Genomic DNA, 15576 nt, shown 5'->3' with positions numbered 1-15576 from the left:
TGGCAGAATGAGTAAGAAGACTCAAGGAGACGAAGCTTGAGAGGGAGACAAGCAGTCAAAGCTGAAATAATTGAAGCCAAGCATAAGGATTGAACTGAAAGAGTGATCTGAAATCTACAAAGTATGTTGTAAGTTATGTCAGATCAAAAGACCATTACCGTTACTTTCTAGCAATTGTTACAGTAAGATAAATCCTATGGACTTAGGTTGGTTTAACAGCCACTAGATAAATCTTTTGACAGGGTGACATTCCAAGTGAATGTTCTAAAGACCTTTAACTAGGCCCATTCCTAACAGTTTGGTGAAATCCACTAACAAGGTCACATTTAACAGTGTGTTGTAAGCCTTTAACAGGGCAGGCTCTTAACAGGGCATCACTTCAGAAGAGTGAGAATCAAGTAGCATGTTATTGGTGGTTTTTCCCAAATTGGGTTTCCACGTAAATCATTGTGTCATGTGTTGATCTTGAATGTTTTATCTTTGCATGTTGATTTACAGTAATTTTCTTATATGACTGATTTAAGTTTGAACATAGGAAAAGGGTATTAATAGGGCATGGACCTTGAATAACTGATTCACCCCCCCTCTCAGTTATTCTAAAGAATTCTAATAGTTTCTTGGTTATTCATTGAAATGTAAAGTTTACATATGTTTCAACTATAGAACAAAAACTATAGTAGAGTGTGAAAATGTTAAATTTGATGAAAAGTTTGGTACCAAGGAAAAGATAATGGACTATAACTCTAATGGAGATGATTACTTTGGAAAGGCTAACAGAAGTAATGAGATATTCTTCAAGACTAATAATGACTTGCGGAATAATGTGCAAATTGAAAATTTGAGAGAAGAACATAGCGCAATACCTGAGATAAGAATTGAAGCAACAACTCCTACTCCAAATAGGAACTTGATAAAGAATCATCCTACAGATCAGATAATAGGTAGTAAAGAAAAAGGGGTAATGACAAGGAGCAATATTAATGAAGAACTATGTCTGATATCTCAAGTAGAACCAAGAAGCACAAATGAAGCAATCAAAGACAATTATTGGAAAGAAGCAATGAAGGAAGAACTCCAATAGATAATCAAGAATGACACATGGGAATTGGTTCCTAGACCAAAGGACAAAAATGTGATTGGCATGAAATGGGAATTCAAAAATAAAATGAATGAACAAGGAGAAGTGATAAGAAACAAAGAAAGACTTGTATGCAAAGGTTGTTCTCAGCAAGAAGGAATTGATTACGAAGAAACATATGCACCTATAGCAAGAATGGAAGCAGTCCATATTTTCATAGCATATGCAACAAATAAGAATTTTAAGGTATATCAAATGGATGTTAAGTCAACATTCTTAAACGAAGAACTTGAAGAAGAAGTTTACATTGAACAACCAGAGAGTTTTCCTTTAACAGAAGAAAAGGACATGGTTTGTAGACTAAATAAAGCATTGTATGGATTAAAACAAGCACAAGGAACCTGGTATGCAATATTGGAAAAATACTTAGCAAAGATTGGATTTGCTAGAGATACAACAGATGGTAACTTGTACTTAAAGAAAATAGAAGATGGTTTTCTAATAATCACTGTATTTTTTGATGACATCATTTTTGGTGTAAATGATGAAGCTAGTAACAAATTCTCAGAGGACATGAAGAATGAGTTTGAGATGAGCATGATAGGTCAAATGAAATTTTTCTTGGGATTGCAAATTGTTCATAACAAAGAAGGTATCTTTATTTCTCAAACCAGGTATTTAAAGGATTTACTAAAAAGATTTGGTTTAGAAAGTTGTAAACTTGTTGGAACTCCTACTGTAACTGGTCATAAATTATCTAGCAAAGATGAGATGCCTACTATTGAACAAAAGAAGTATAGATCTATGATTGGAGGATTGCAGTATCTGACTCATAGTAGACCATAGCCAATGCTATTGGAATTGTGTCAAGATTTCAAGCTGATCCTAAGGAATATCACTATGTAACAGGAAAAAGAATGTTCATATATCTAAAAGGAACATCATATTATGGTATTTGGTATGATAGAAATAGTGACTTTACTCTCTGTATTTATATAGATGCTGATTGAGCAAGAGACAGGGATGACAATAAAAGCACTAGCAGAGGAGCATTTTTTCTTGGAGGAAGATTAGTTTCTTGGCTTAGCAAGAAGCAAGATTCTACCTCACAAAGTACTGCAGAGGTAGAGTATGTTGCAGCAGCAAATAACTGTAATCAAGTCATATGGATGAAGCGAACGATGAAGGATATTGGAATCACATTCACAGAACCTGTTATCATTTACTGTGATATCACAAGTATAGTCAACATGTCTAAGAATCATGTTTTGCATTCTAAGACTAAGCACATTGCTATAAAATATCATGTACTAAAAGAAAAAGTTGTAGAGAAAGAAATTAGATTGGAATACATCAACACTAAGGAACAGATTGCTGACATTTTCACAAAAGCCTTACCAAAGGACACATTTGAATACTTGACAAGTATGCCCCTAGTTAGCTCAAAATAGAAGATGTAGAGGTGCACCAATCCAGGGTACAAGACACCATTGTTAGACTGGATTGAATGTTGATGCTTCCTCAATGAGGGAGTATCTGTGATGAACAAAGTCAATCAAGGACTCTTAGTAATAGGTAATTAGTATACAACAATATCTTTAGATACTTGTGTCATTCAGTTATATGCAAAGATTGTAAAGCAACAAGCCGACTTGTGGTCATGTTAATAGATTGTTATATGTTCTATTCTTGTACTACCTTTAACATTGATGTCAATGGGGGAGAGAGAGTGATATGAGAAATATTAGAATGAGAGAGAGTGATATGAAACACATTAGAAAGAACTTGCACTACGGGGGAGTAGTGTTGAAGGACTTACATGAAGCAAGATTTGATTGATGAAGAAAACTCGTTGGTGTTTTTAGAACTAGATGTTTTTCATCTATGTTGCCATCAATTCCAAAGGGGGAGATTGTTAGCATGAATGCTAATGCTATGAGAAAACGTTGCAAAATAGTGTTATGAATTTGTTTGTCATTAATGACAACATAGTAAGACTGACATAGCAGCAGACTAAGATTTATGTATTGAAGACATCACATTGCATGTCTGCCCATATGTAGTTAACAACCTATACTACAACATGTATTTGACATGTGGTCAAGTGCATAGAACTTGAATCGATAGCGTACGAAAGATATTGATGATTTACTAAGAACCACAGGAAAAACAGAGTATTGGGAAAATAGTTTCTATTGTATGATCAATATAACATATTTTGCTTGGAATGAAGGGTTGGGTAGTTAACTGGAGGAAGTAAGCTGAGCACTGATGATGTCAGCAAGTGCATAGGTATGGAAGTCACACGTGTGAAAGTTTGGAAACAACTATGAGCCAACAACATTAATTAAATGTGTATTTCATTTAATTAAATATGGAGCTGACTCAAATGAATGTTAAGTGTATGAAGCTGACTCTAAAGATTAATAATTGAGTATGGTATAAAGGAAAGGTGTTTTCCAAGTTCTAAAAGTAGTAGTCATGATTGTGAAGTAGAGAAGACTTGCGAACTGTGAAGTAGAAGAGTAGAATAATCTGCTAATGTGTGTAAGTGACCTTAAGGGTTACTAATGAGTTCCATATTTGTTTGCATGATTTGAAGGTGAAGGAGTCTTATGTGTTGGACAGAGGAAGAGAAAAGAGATTTTTTCACATCTATTATTCTGAAAGGAATAATACCAAGATCAATTGGATAGTGGGTTCGTTGATCTGATCCTAAAGTTATTTGGACAGTGGCTTCAACTACCTTCTTCAACTCCTAACAAGGTTGGAATCTCCTAATAGAGATTCAAAGTCTCCTAATAGGGACTCTTTGTACTAAGAATTGTAACAGACTCCTAATAGGGTCTATCCTCTAACAAGGAATGTTTAGATTAGTACATTATTCTGTGGGCATCACTCCCACTGGGATTTTCCCTCTGATCAAGGGTTTCCCTAATCAACATATCTAGTGTATGTGTGTATGCGTAAATCTTAATGATTGTTGTTTACTTTGGTTGATAAAGTAAGAATTGTTTAAGATTGATACATGACTGATTCACCCCCACCCTCTCAGTTATATTGGTGAACTATTACTTTTAACAATATAAGCTTAGCTAAGGGTGTCCTTGATATACGCAAGGTACGTGAGGCCCAAATCTGTAGATGAAAGAAAATAAAGCCACACACCTGGGAGGAGATAGTAACTGAAATCTCCACCTTCACTTCCCAAAGGTACAAAGTTCTTTGGGGCTTAGCCAAGAGTGACAAGATTATGCTTCCAAGAGAGGTGTCTTTCAATTCACCTCTCGATATTTATACTCCACCAGAACGCTAGAGTTGAGGTCATCCCAAGAGGTGATGAAATCCCCAAGCAAGCCTCCTAAAAAATATAAACAAGACCACTTAATTCTCAAGATCACCTGAAGACATGAGAGGAGAGAATACGTAAGTGGCCTCAGGGTTAAAAGACACTTGTTCTTTCCCGATGGACCTTTAGGTTTTGTAATCTACTCTTGAAGACACTCATGTTTAAGCATGCATTGTTCTTTCCAACTTGACAACATCATCAACATAATAAAAAGCAAGGATTTGTTAACATAAATTGAATCAATCATCTTCAACATAAGCAAAATGCTGAAAATGAACCAATTCCCTTAAGTCATTCAAGATTGAATGAATTCATTTTAAGTACCAAATCTAAATATTTCATAGCAAGCTTCATTGACCTTGGGCATTTAAGAGTGTATTTTCTATCCAAACATTCATTCCAATGAAAGCATATCAATTTCCTTAAGGCACTCAAGATTGGGTTTGGCTAGTCTACACATGCATTCTAATGGAAAACTTTTTCATTCATTAATGGCATTCAAGAGTGTGTTTGAGCATCATCCATTCCAATGAAATGTGTGTAATTTTCCTTAAGGCACTCAAGAGTGTCTAATGGTTTACCTTAGGTCATTCAAAAGTGTGTTTGACCTTTACATATTAATTGCAACATGCATTCCAAGGACAAATGATTAGTTCATGCAAGTTCATTTACCATATTAAATCCTACAAGTAATTAAAATCACTACAAATCTCCAAGTGATTAAAATCACTAAAAAAATTCCAAAGCTTGTCTCCTAAAATAAAAACTAGATTAGAAATTTTGTAGGCCTCCTAAAAAATATAAACAAGACCACTTATTTCTTGTGCACTCGAGATCACCCAAAGGCGTGAGAGGAGAGAATACATAAGTGGTCTTGGGGTTTAAAAGACACTTATTCATTTTAGATCCAAACCGAAATGTGTGGGTAAATTGTAAGCCTCAACATGAAAATGTGTGGAAAACACTTCAAAAGGATCAAATTTACTTCAAAAATATATTCCTCTCATTTTTCTAATAATTCAAAAAAAAAATCAATGAAAAATGAGTTCATTTGCACAAGTTATGAGCATTTTAAGGTTGCATAAAAAGAGTGACTTTGAATGCATGCACTTGATTTTAGAAAATAATTTACAGATCTGGATAGAGGGTTGAATCAGCTTTCCAACACTTTTTGAATCATCCCAAACGGAGCTCGTACGCAAAAGTTATAGACATTTTAGTAAAAGTGCTTCTTTATGATTTGCTTCAAACACAATGGTGAACTCTTTGACTTGATTTGAAGTTCGTCATGAAAATTCATCTCTGAGTGCAAGTCTTCAATCTACAAGCTTAAACTCACAAAAGATACTCAAAAACACATTAGATTACTAGTTTCAACCCGTGAAGTGGGTCCCACCAGGCGTGCCAAAATGTATATGTGAAAACCTAACCTATCGGGAGCACGCATAAACAAGCAAACCTTAGTTGTAACATGTGCATATGAAAGATTAGAAACAAATGGAAATATAACTAAAATCAATTTGAGTTTAACAACTTATGCAACCATAAATTAAAGTCCTCACACAACCTTAAAGTAGCTCAACAAGGGCGCCCATGAGAGGCCTTATTGGTGTGCTCAAGTGTGAGGGATGTAGATGTGCTCTCCCAAACACAACTATTGAATCCCTTGTTGTTAAAAATGCAATATTTAATGAATATATGCTAAGAATGTGTGTGAAATACCTTCAATAAATGGCTATGAGTAAGCTACCCTCAAAGGATTCCATGGATATGGAGGTGAATGGAATGCAATGAAGAAAGAAACCTACAACATCATACTACCATGAAACTAATGCAAAAGCTAGAAATCTAAGTAATGCAAACAACTACCAAGATTAGTTCTAAGCATAAAATCTCTAAAAAGCTCTAGAACTATACTAGCATTATAACAATGCATATGGAGGAGATCTATCTAATGCTATACTAGCATGATAACAATGCATATGGAAGAGATGTATGAAAATGCTTGAGATAAGGGCTCTATTTATAGGTTTGAGAGAGGCCTTGGGGAGATAGTGGGATCAATTTAAAATTGAAGGTAATGGGGGACATGTCATAGTGGAGAAATAAAGAAATGAGGAGAGTGGAAGACATGTCATAGTGGAGGAATAAAGAAATGAGGAGAGTGGAAGACATGTCATAGTGTGGGAATAAAGAATGAGATGAGTGGAAGACATGTCATAGTGGAGGAATAAAGAATGAGGTGGGTGGAAGACATGTCATAGTGGAGGAAAGAAAAAAAGGAGGAGAGTGGAAGACATGTCATAGTGGAGGAATAAAGAAATGAGGAGAGTACAAGACATGTCATAGTGGAAGAATTAAAAATGAAGAAAGTGGGAGACATATCATAGTGGAGGAATAAATAAATGAGGAGTGGAAGACATGTCATAGTGGAGGAATAAAGAAATGAGAAGAGTGGAAGACACGTCATGGTGGAAGAATTAAAAATGAAGAAAGTGGGAGACATGTCATAGTGGAGGAATTTAAAAATGAACAAAATGGGAGACATGTCATAGTGGAGGAATAAGGAATGAGGTGAGTGGGAGACATGGAGGATAAATGAATTAAAAATTCATTTTGAGAGCTAGATGGATAAAGGGGGAATAAGTGATTTTCAGAAATCATTTATTAAATTTGATGGAGGATGGATTAGGGTTAAGATTGATTTAGATTAATCTTAATTAGGTTTGAGAAGATTAAGCATGTGGAGGATTTAAATAAATTGAATTTATTTTAAAAGGAATATATGATGTCACTATGTATTAAATGAATTTAACACATTAGAGGGGAGTATTTGAATTAAATTCAAAATACATTAGGTAAGTGAACTTATTTAATTGAGTAAAACTAATTAAATAAGTAGAAGAATATGGAAAAATATAATTAATTAATTAAAAATTAATCATAATGTTAAAGGAGATATTAAATTAATTAATATAGTGTTTTAGGACAATTTTAGGTGTCTATAGTCACTTATCTTCTGTGGGTATTATTTTTGATGAAGAAATTAGGTCTCTCTTGATTTTGTGCTCTTTGTCTTAAAGCTGGAATGGCTTGGTAATGGTTGTAAGTAATTTTTTTTCTGGATCTAATACCCTAAAATTTGATTATGTGAAAGGTGTTATTCTAAGTGAGGAAACTCGTAGGAAAACTTCAGGTGGACCTAGATCAGGAAGTGCTTTGAACAAACAAAGAAGAGGCAAGATCACTGAGAGAGGAAATAATTCTTTAAATTGTGGGAAATCAAGAGGAAAGTCAAAGGGAAGAGGTCTCAATCCATAAGACCAAGCGAGTGTTTGTATTGTGGTAAACTAGGGCATAAGAAGAAAGACTGTTGGACTCGAAAGAATAATGAAGGAGATATACCAAAAGGGAACAAGGAGGAAAATGTGGTAAGTAAAAAAATTTGAAGAGGATTCTTTGCTTCTATCTTTAGAAAGTGTTGATGATACATGGGTTTTAGATTCTGGTGCTTCATTTCATGCTACACCTCATAGAGGTTATTTCATTGATTATGTCCAAGGGGATTTTGGGCATGTTTATTTGGGGGATAATGAACCCTGTCATATTATTGAAAAGGGAATGATTGGCTACTACATGAGGTAAGACATGTTCCAAGGCTGAGTAGGAATTTAATTTCAGCAGGGCAACTCGGTGATTAGGGTTTTGTAGTTACTCTTAATGATAAAAATTGGAAGGTTTCAAAAGGTTCCCTTGTAGTAGCAAAAGGTGTGCAAGTAGACACTTTATATCTTGGTATAGGTCATACTATTCCTTCTACTTTTATTGTTTTAGAGAAAAATGAATGTTTAGGAACAGTTGCTATAGTTGAGTAGGGAGAACAAATAGTTGTTGTAGATTCTAATACAACGTTGTTGCATAACAAACTTGGACACATGAGTGAGAAAGGTATGAAATTAATTTATTCAAAGAAAGTTTTACTAGGTCTAAAATGTGTTAATATGGATTTCTATGAAAATTGTATGTATGAAAAATAAAAGAGAGTGAATTTTGTGAAGACTCAGAAGGAAAAGAAAAGTGAGAGATTAGAGCTTGTGCATATAGATGTATGGGGACTAGCTCAGGTATCTTCCCTTGGTGGCTCTCATTATTATGTTACATTTATTTATGATGCAACTAGAAAAGTACGGGTTTATTTCCTTAGATAGAAATCTGATGTATTTCAAACTTTTAAGAAATGGAAATGCTTGGTTGAAAATGAGACTAGTGAGAAATTAGTATGTCTCAAATTTGATAATGGTGGTGAGTATTGCAGTCATGAATTTGAAGATTATTGCTCCACTAATGGTATTCATAGACATAAAATTGTTCCAAGGATTCCACAGAAAAATGGAGTGGCTGAACGCATGAACAAGACTATAATAAAGCGTGCAAGAAGCATGAGGTTGCATGCAGGGTTTCCCTTAAACATGTGGGTGGAGGCTATCATATTTGATTAATAGAGGTCCCTATACTCCTTTGGGTTGTGGTATTCTAGAGGAAACATGGACTAGTAAGAAGGTAAGATATTCTTTTCTTAAAACCTTTGGTTGTGAAGCATTTGCTTATATAGATTCTGAAAATAGAACCAAGCTAGAAGCTAAGTCAAAGAAACATGCATTTTTTGGATATAGCATTGATGAATTTGGTTATAGGCTTTGGGATTTTGAAAATTGTAAAATTGCAAGAAGCAGGGATGTCATATTCAATGAGAAAGTGTTGTACAAAGATATGTTGTAGCAACATGAGAAGAAAGAAGATGATTATGTAGTGTTGATTGATACTCCAAAAGATGACGTTCCAATAATTCCTCATGATGTGCAATATACTCTTAGGATATCTTCTAATACCTAATTTACCCTTTCTATTTGTTCATCGGTCTTAGAGTGATAGGAAAAATTGATATTTAGCTTGTTGCCAAGGCTAAAAATAAAGTTTACTAGAACTTGGATGTTATTCTAACATCTTTTTTAGATATAGTTTTCTCTTGTACTCTATGGAGTCTGATAATTTCCCTAACAAATTTGTGAGTAATCTTTGGCTCTCCATCTATTAGATTACCCAGTATAAAATGAGCCACCTTGGTTAATCTATCCACAATCACTAAGATGGTATTTTATCTATTCTAGGTCATGGGTAATCCTTGAATAAAATCCATGGTGATTATCTACCACTTCCATTCTAGAGTTTGATTTTAATGCAATAGCCCATCTGGATAATGGTTCTCTACCTTGATCCTCTGACACTTGAGGCATCCTACCACGTATTCTATTATTTCTCATTTCATCCCTTTCCAAAAGTACAAAGGTTTCACATCTTCCAACATCTTGGTCACTTCAGGATGTCCAAGATATGGAGCAGTATGGATTTCTCCTAAAATCATCCTCCAAATTTCTAAATCCTTAGGAGTATACATCCTACTCTTGTATCTCAAGATTTCATCCTCTTCTAGTTGATAACCTTCATATCTTGGGTCTTGGGGGTCCCTTTGAAGTGAATGACTAACCTCATTGTAGACATCGTCACTAGGTAGACATTGTAGTACTTGCTCCCTAAGCCCAATAGTTATTCCATCATAGTTGATATATGCCTTCGCCAACTTAAAACATATGCTACCTTGTTTTCTTTTTCTTTAATATAATTGATCTCAAAGTTATAGTCTACTGGAAACTCTATCCATCATCTTTGACGAGCATTGAGGTTGGTTGAGTAAATATATATTTCAATTTACAATGGTTTAACTAGAGTTCAAATGGTTACCCTATTAGGTAGTGCCTCCACATTTGAAGGGCATGAACTATGGCTTCTAATTCTAGGTTGTGCAAGGCATCATAATATTTAAAATTTTCTAGATTCATAGGCAATAACTCAATCTTGTTACAACAATACACCTCCTAACCCCTCCCTAGATGCATTTGTTATAACTAAAAATTAATCTTGTGGAACAAGTACTCTAAGTATTGGGATGGCAGTTAATTTTTACTTCAAATATTTGAAGGATGCTTGAAATTTTCCATTTCGATTAAACTTCTTTCCCTTCCTTTGGAGTGAGGTGATGGGATATGCAATTTTGGATAAATCTCTGACAAATTTTATGTAGAATCCAATAAGCCCATGAAGCTCCTAACCTTTGACACATTCTTAGGAACTGACCAATCTCTGATTTCCTTGATCTTGGCAAGATCCATGACTATTCCTTGAGATGATATAATGTGCCCTAGGTACTGAATTTCCTTTTGATAAAAAGGACACTTGGATAGTTTCCCATATAGTTTGTGGTCTCATAGCCTCTGTAAGACCATCTCTAAATGCTTTTGATATTCCTCCTCATTTTGGGAATAAATGAGAATATCATCAATAAAAACTAACACAAATTTATCCAAATAGTCCTAGAAAATGTTGTTCATAAGGCTCATGAAAGTTGTCAGGGTGTTGGGTTAGTTTAAAGCATAGTATTGTAAATTCATAGTGGCCATACTAGGTTTTAAAATTAGTTTTGTTAATGTCCTCTTCCTCAATCTAAAGCTAGTGATATCCAAACCTTAACTCAATCTTGGAAAATATGGTTGCTCCTCTCATCTAATTGAATAGATCATAAATTCTGGGAAGTGGATATCTAATCTTAATGGTTACCTTGTTAGGCATCCAATAACATATGCACAACCTCATAGTTCCATACTACTTCCTAAAAAAAGATACTAGATCTCCCCATGGTGAAACACTGGGTTGAATAAGTTTCTTATCTAGTAAGTCTTGTAGCTGCACTTATAGTTCCATTAATTTGGTAGTGGTCATTCGGTAAGATGCTCTTTGTATGGGCTATGATATGGGTACCAAATCTACAGTGAAATCAAATAATCTAGATGGAGATAAACCAAGGAGTTCTTGTAGGAACACATCCTAAAATTTCTTAAGATATGGATACTTATCCTCGAAGGTTTCTTTCAATTTTCCCTCATTTCCCCATCTTTGAAGATGTAGTCATCTTGATAAGTGGTTTCTACAGGTTCCCTCAAGTCTTTTATCTTTACAACAAATATTTCACACCCTTTTCTTCTACATCTCTTAAATTTCATGGCTAAATCTGATGAGGTTTAACCTCATGCACAATTCCTTGAATGTTCACAAGATTTCCCCGATCATCTAGACACTCTATTATTTTGGCAAGATAATATACTTTTTTCTTATGCTCATTGAGCCAATTTATCCCCATAATGATGTCACATGACCCGAGATGTACTACATACATATTTACTTCTATAGAGAAGTTTGGGAAAAATCAACTCGAGCCTCAAATAGGTACCGGTCTACCTTAGCCCTTTTTCTAGTTTGCATACTCAATAGTCCACAAATTTTCCATAAATTGAGCTCTCCTAGGGAATCTACTCAATAATTTTTGGAGGGATAAAATATTCAGTTTCTCTTGTATCAATTCGTATAGAAATAAGGTTTCCATAGATCTTACCCGGGGTCTTGATTGGACATAATGGTAATTACAATAACTCTAATACCATATGTAACATACTATTTTCCTGAAGCCAACTAAGAACCATATTTTGAAGTAAATCTAGATCCATAACATAATTACACAATGGTAGTTACAATAACTACTTCACATGAAGAGAAATTCTACCAACTAATTTCATTTTATAAAAAATAGAATTAGTAACAAACTAATCCAGTTCACATGAAAGAAAACTACTATAATTTCTATAGCTAATTTCTTTCCAAGTCTATTACAATCTTCAAAGATAATGCAAGGATATATCAATTTAAATATCAAGATATATAGTTATGATAATGATAAATGAAATGTACAAAAGAATAAAGTACTGCACATGAAGCAAATGACAGTTATTGTATTAAGCAAGCCTCAACATCTAGTGAAGAGAAGAAGCATTGTCATGTGCTTAACCTCCCAACCACGGACCTTAACTTATCTCCAAAAAATCTCATTCAAGAAAGGCCCTCCCTACTTGGGTATTAGGCTTAGGGCACCATGGTCCTGCCACCTGAGCATTTCGGTGTTAGAGCATTGGCTAAGTAACAAACAAGGTCGTGGATATCCTCCATCAACCTCCACTATATCAGCTAGCACCTTGACCTCTAGTGATCATTGTGACAAGCATGCCACTAACCTTGTGAGAAAGGATAGGGTTGTCATTGCACCAAAAGATCGATCTATCAATGTTTGATATAACCAATAGTCTTACAAAACTACGCGAGGTGGTAAAGCCATGTCAATAATCCTATGATGAATGTTGGCCTACTACCAATAATACACCTCCCAATGTCACTCACTATAGCCTATGAGATTCAAACTTATTGTGGAATACAATTTATTAATTGTGTATTGTCTTTGATGTTACACAAATGTCATATCATTATCAATCAGTGTATGTCGAGCTCACTTGGGCCGTGAAGATAGTTTTTGTGTCTACCGAGTGTTCCTTTGTTTATCTAGTTTAGAAGGTAGTGTCTACCAAGCTCACTTGGGTGTCGAAGGAAAGTCTGCAGAAGATGAGTGTTAACCGAGCTCACTCGGTTAAAGAAGAAAAGTTGGACAAAACCAATGTTAACCGAGCTCACTTGATTGCCAAAGGATCTTTGCAAGTTTGTAGTGTTAATCGAGCTTCTATTGGTTAACATAGGAAATTAGTTATGAGTTAGTGTCTACCAAGATGGGTCGGCTAACGAAGGATTTTCTTATTTTGACATATTAAGCTTAATTGATTTATCTCTTGGTTCTAGCCGACTAAGGAGGTGAATATTAGTTATTCTAAGTTGTATATGAGCCGGCTTGACAATATGTAAGATATAAGTATAAGATCAAGTTGAGAATTTGAATGTGTACAAGTGTGAAGATGCAATGAATGTATTGAAGATTTAATGATGAAGAGAGGAAGCAAATTTGAAGGATAAGATGAATATCTTTGTGGAGCAGAAAAGTTATATTCGATCAGGAAGGATCAAGTACAAGCCAAAATAGATATCTGTAATCAGCAATTCAATTGCATTAAAATTAGGTCATCTCATTGTTACTCTCTAACCATTGTAGTAGTGATCTAAATCTCTTAACAGAGTTTGCTTAACAACTATTTGTAAATCCTCTAACAAGGTGGCAGTTCTATTGAATTGTCTTAAGACCTCTAACAAGGACACTCCTAATAGGGTGATTAAATCCTTTAATAGGGTCACACATAATAGTGTGTTTTGTAACCTTTAACAGGGTTGGCTCCTAACAGGGATGACTTCAGAAGAGTGAAAACAATAACTAGTTACAATTGGTGGTTTTTCCCAAATCGGGTTTCCACGTTAAATTCTAGAGTCAAATGTGTTCATGTTATTTTCTTTTATAATACTTACTGAGTTATAGCATTTTATGTGTGTTTATCGAGCATCAACAATATTCAGTTTTTAGAGTTTGTTTTGTACTAACATCTAAGGGATCTGGGAAATTTTTTTGTAGTAACTGATTCACCCCTCCTCTCTTAGTTACTTCTATTATAATTTCAACAATTGGTATCAGAGCTTTTGGTGCCTGCAGAGAAGGTTTCAAGGACCTAAGCTAAAGATCAAGATTTCTTACAGAAGAGATATCCCCAAGCTTAGCAGAGACAATTTTGCAGCATGGCAAGGACTTATGAGGTTACATTTGGCTACTATCAGTGACTTAGGATGCAAATATCTTGATACTGAATACAAGACTCCCATTGGAACATTATATGTTAAAGACATTACTGAAAAGAAGAATCATAACATCATGATGATTGATATTGCATCTGCTCTTAGTTATTCTGAATATGAAGTCAAAGATTGCAAGACAACTCATGAGATGTGGATCAAATTAAAAGACATTTATGGAGGAGATGACAATGTAAGAAGAGCTAAGGCTAAAAGTCTTAGAGGTCATTTTGATTAGATGAAAATGAGAGAAGATGAGAATATTGCAAAATATGTGGAAAGAATCAAAGCAAGCATAAGTGCAATCAAAGCATCTGGAGGAGACATTGAAGAGAAGATAGTTGTAAGCAAGGTACTTAGAACTCCTCATTCTATTTATGCAATTAGAGTGTTTGTTATTCAAGAGATGAGATGTGATCCAAATAATAAAATATCTTTGGATGCTCTAGTTGGAAGATTGACAACTTTTGAGTTAGATAACTTTGATAACTATGTCCCTAGTTCAAAGGTTATTGAATCTACTTTTAAAACTAAAATCTCACTCAAAGAAAAGGGTAAAAAAATCAAAGTCCAGTCAATCAGGAAGTGAAGAAGGATCAAAAGAAAATTTAAACAATGATCTTGAAGTTGTTGAAGCCCTGCTTAAAAGAAAGTATTCCAAAGGTAGAGGAAAGTACAAAGGTAAAGTTCTTCTGATTTGCTTTTCGTGTGAAGAAGTTGGTTACATTGCCGCAATGTGTCAAAACAAAGAAATCAAAGATGAAAAGAAAAACAATAAGCACAAAGGCATGAAGGATTCCAAGAACTACAAGAACTACAAAGACAAAAGGTAAGAAATATTGTTTTATAGCTAAAGATTCTAATAAAAGTGAAGATGAAATGGTGTACATTGCTATAAAAGATGAATCTAACGATGAAGGAGATAAGATGGCACTTATCTCTCATGTTAGCAAAAATGATATATGGATTATTGATAATGGTTATTCACATTATATGACTAGAGATAAAACAAAATTTGAGCACGTGGAATATTATAATGGAGGTAGTGTGAGATTTGGAAATAATGAACCTTGTAGCATAAAAGGAAAATGATGTATTTCATTTACTAAAGAACTTGTATGTGACAATGCTTATTGGGTTGAAGGACTGAAACATAATCTACTAAGTGTGGCATAGTTGAATAACATTGGATTCAAGGTAGAATTCATGAATGGATAGGCCAAACTACTGGATGGAAAAGGAAATCTGGTTGGATCTGGCAAACAAACAAAAGGTAATCTATTTTATCTTGATCTTAGTGATTGTTCATGCTTCATTGCTCAAGTAGAAGAAAGCTAGCTATGGAACAAAATACTATGTCATGTAAATTTTGATAGTATGGTCAAGATAAGGAAACATAAAAGAGTAAGAGGTATTCCTAGTTTGG

This window comes from Cupressus sempervirens, chromosome 1, assembly GCF_028749045.1.
Source record: "Cupressus sempervirens isolate cs-2001-9-10 chromosome 1, ASM2874904v1, whole genome shotgun sequence".
NCBI lineage: Eukaryota > Viridiplantae > Streptophyta > Pinopsida > Cupressales > Cupressaceae > Cupressus > Cupressus sempervirens.
The sequence above is the reverse complement of the archived record's forward strand: the minus strand, read 5'-3'. Positions refer to the sequence as shown.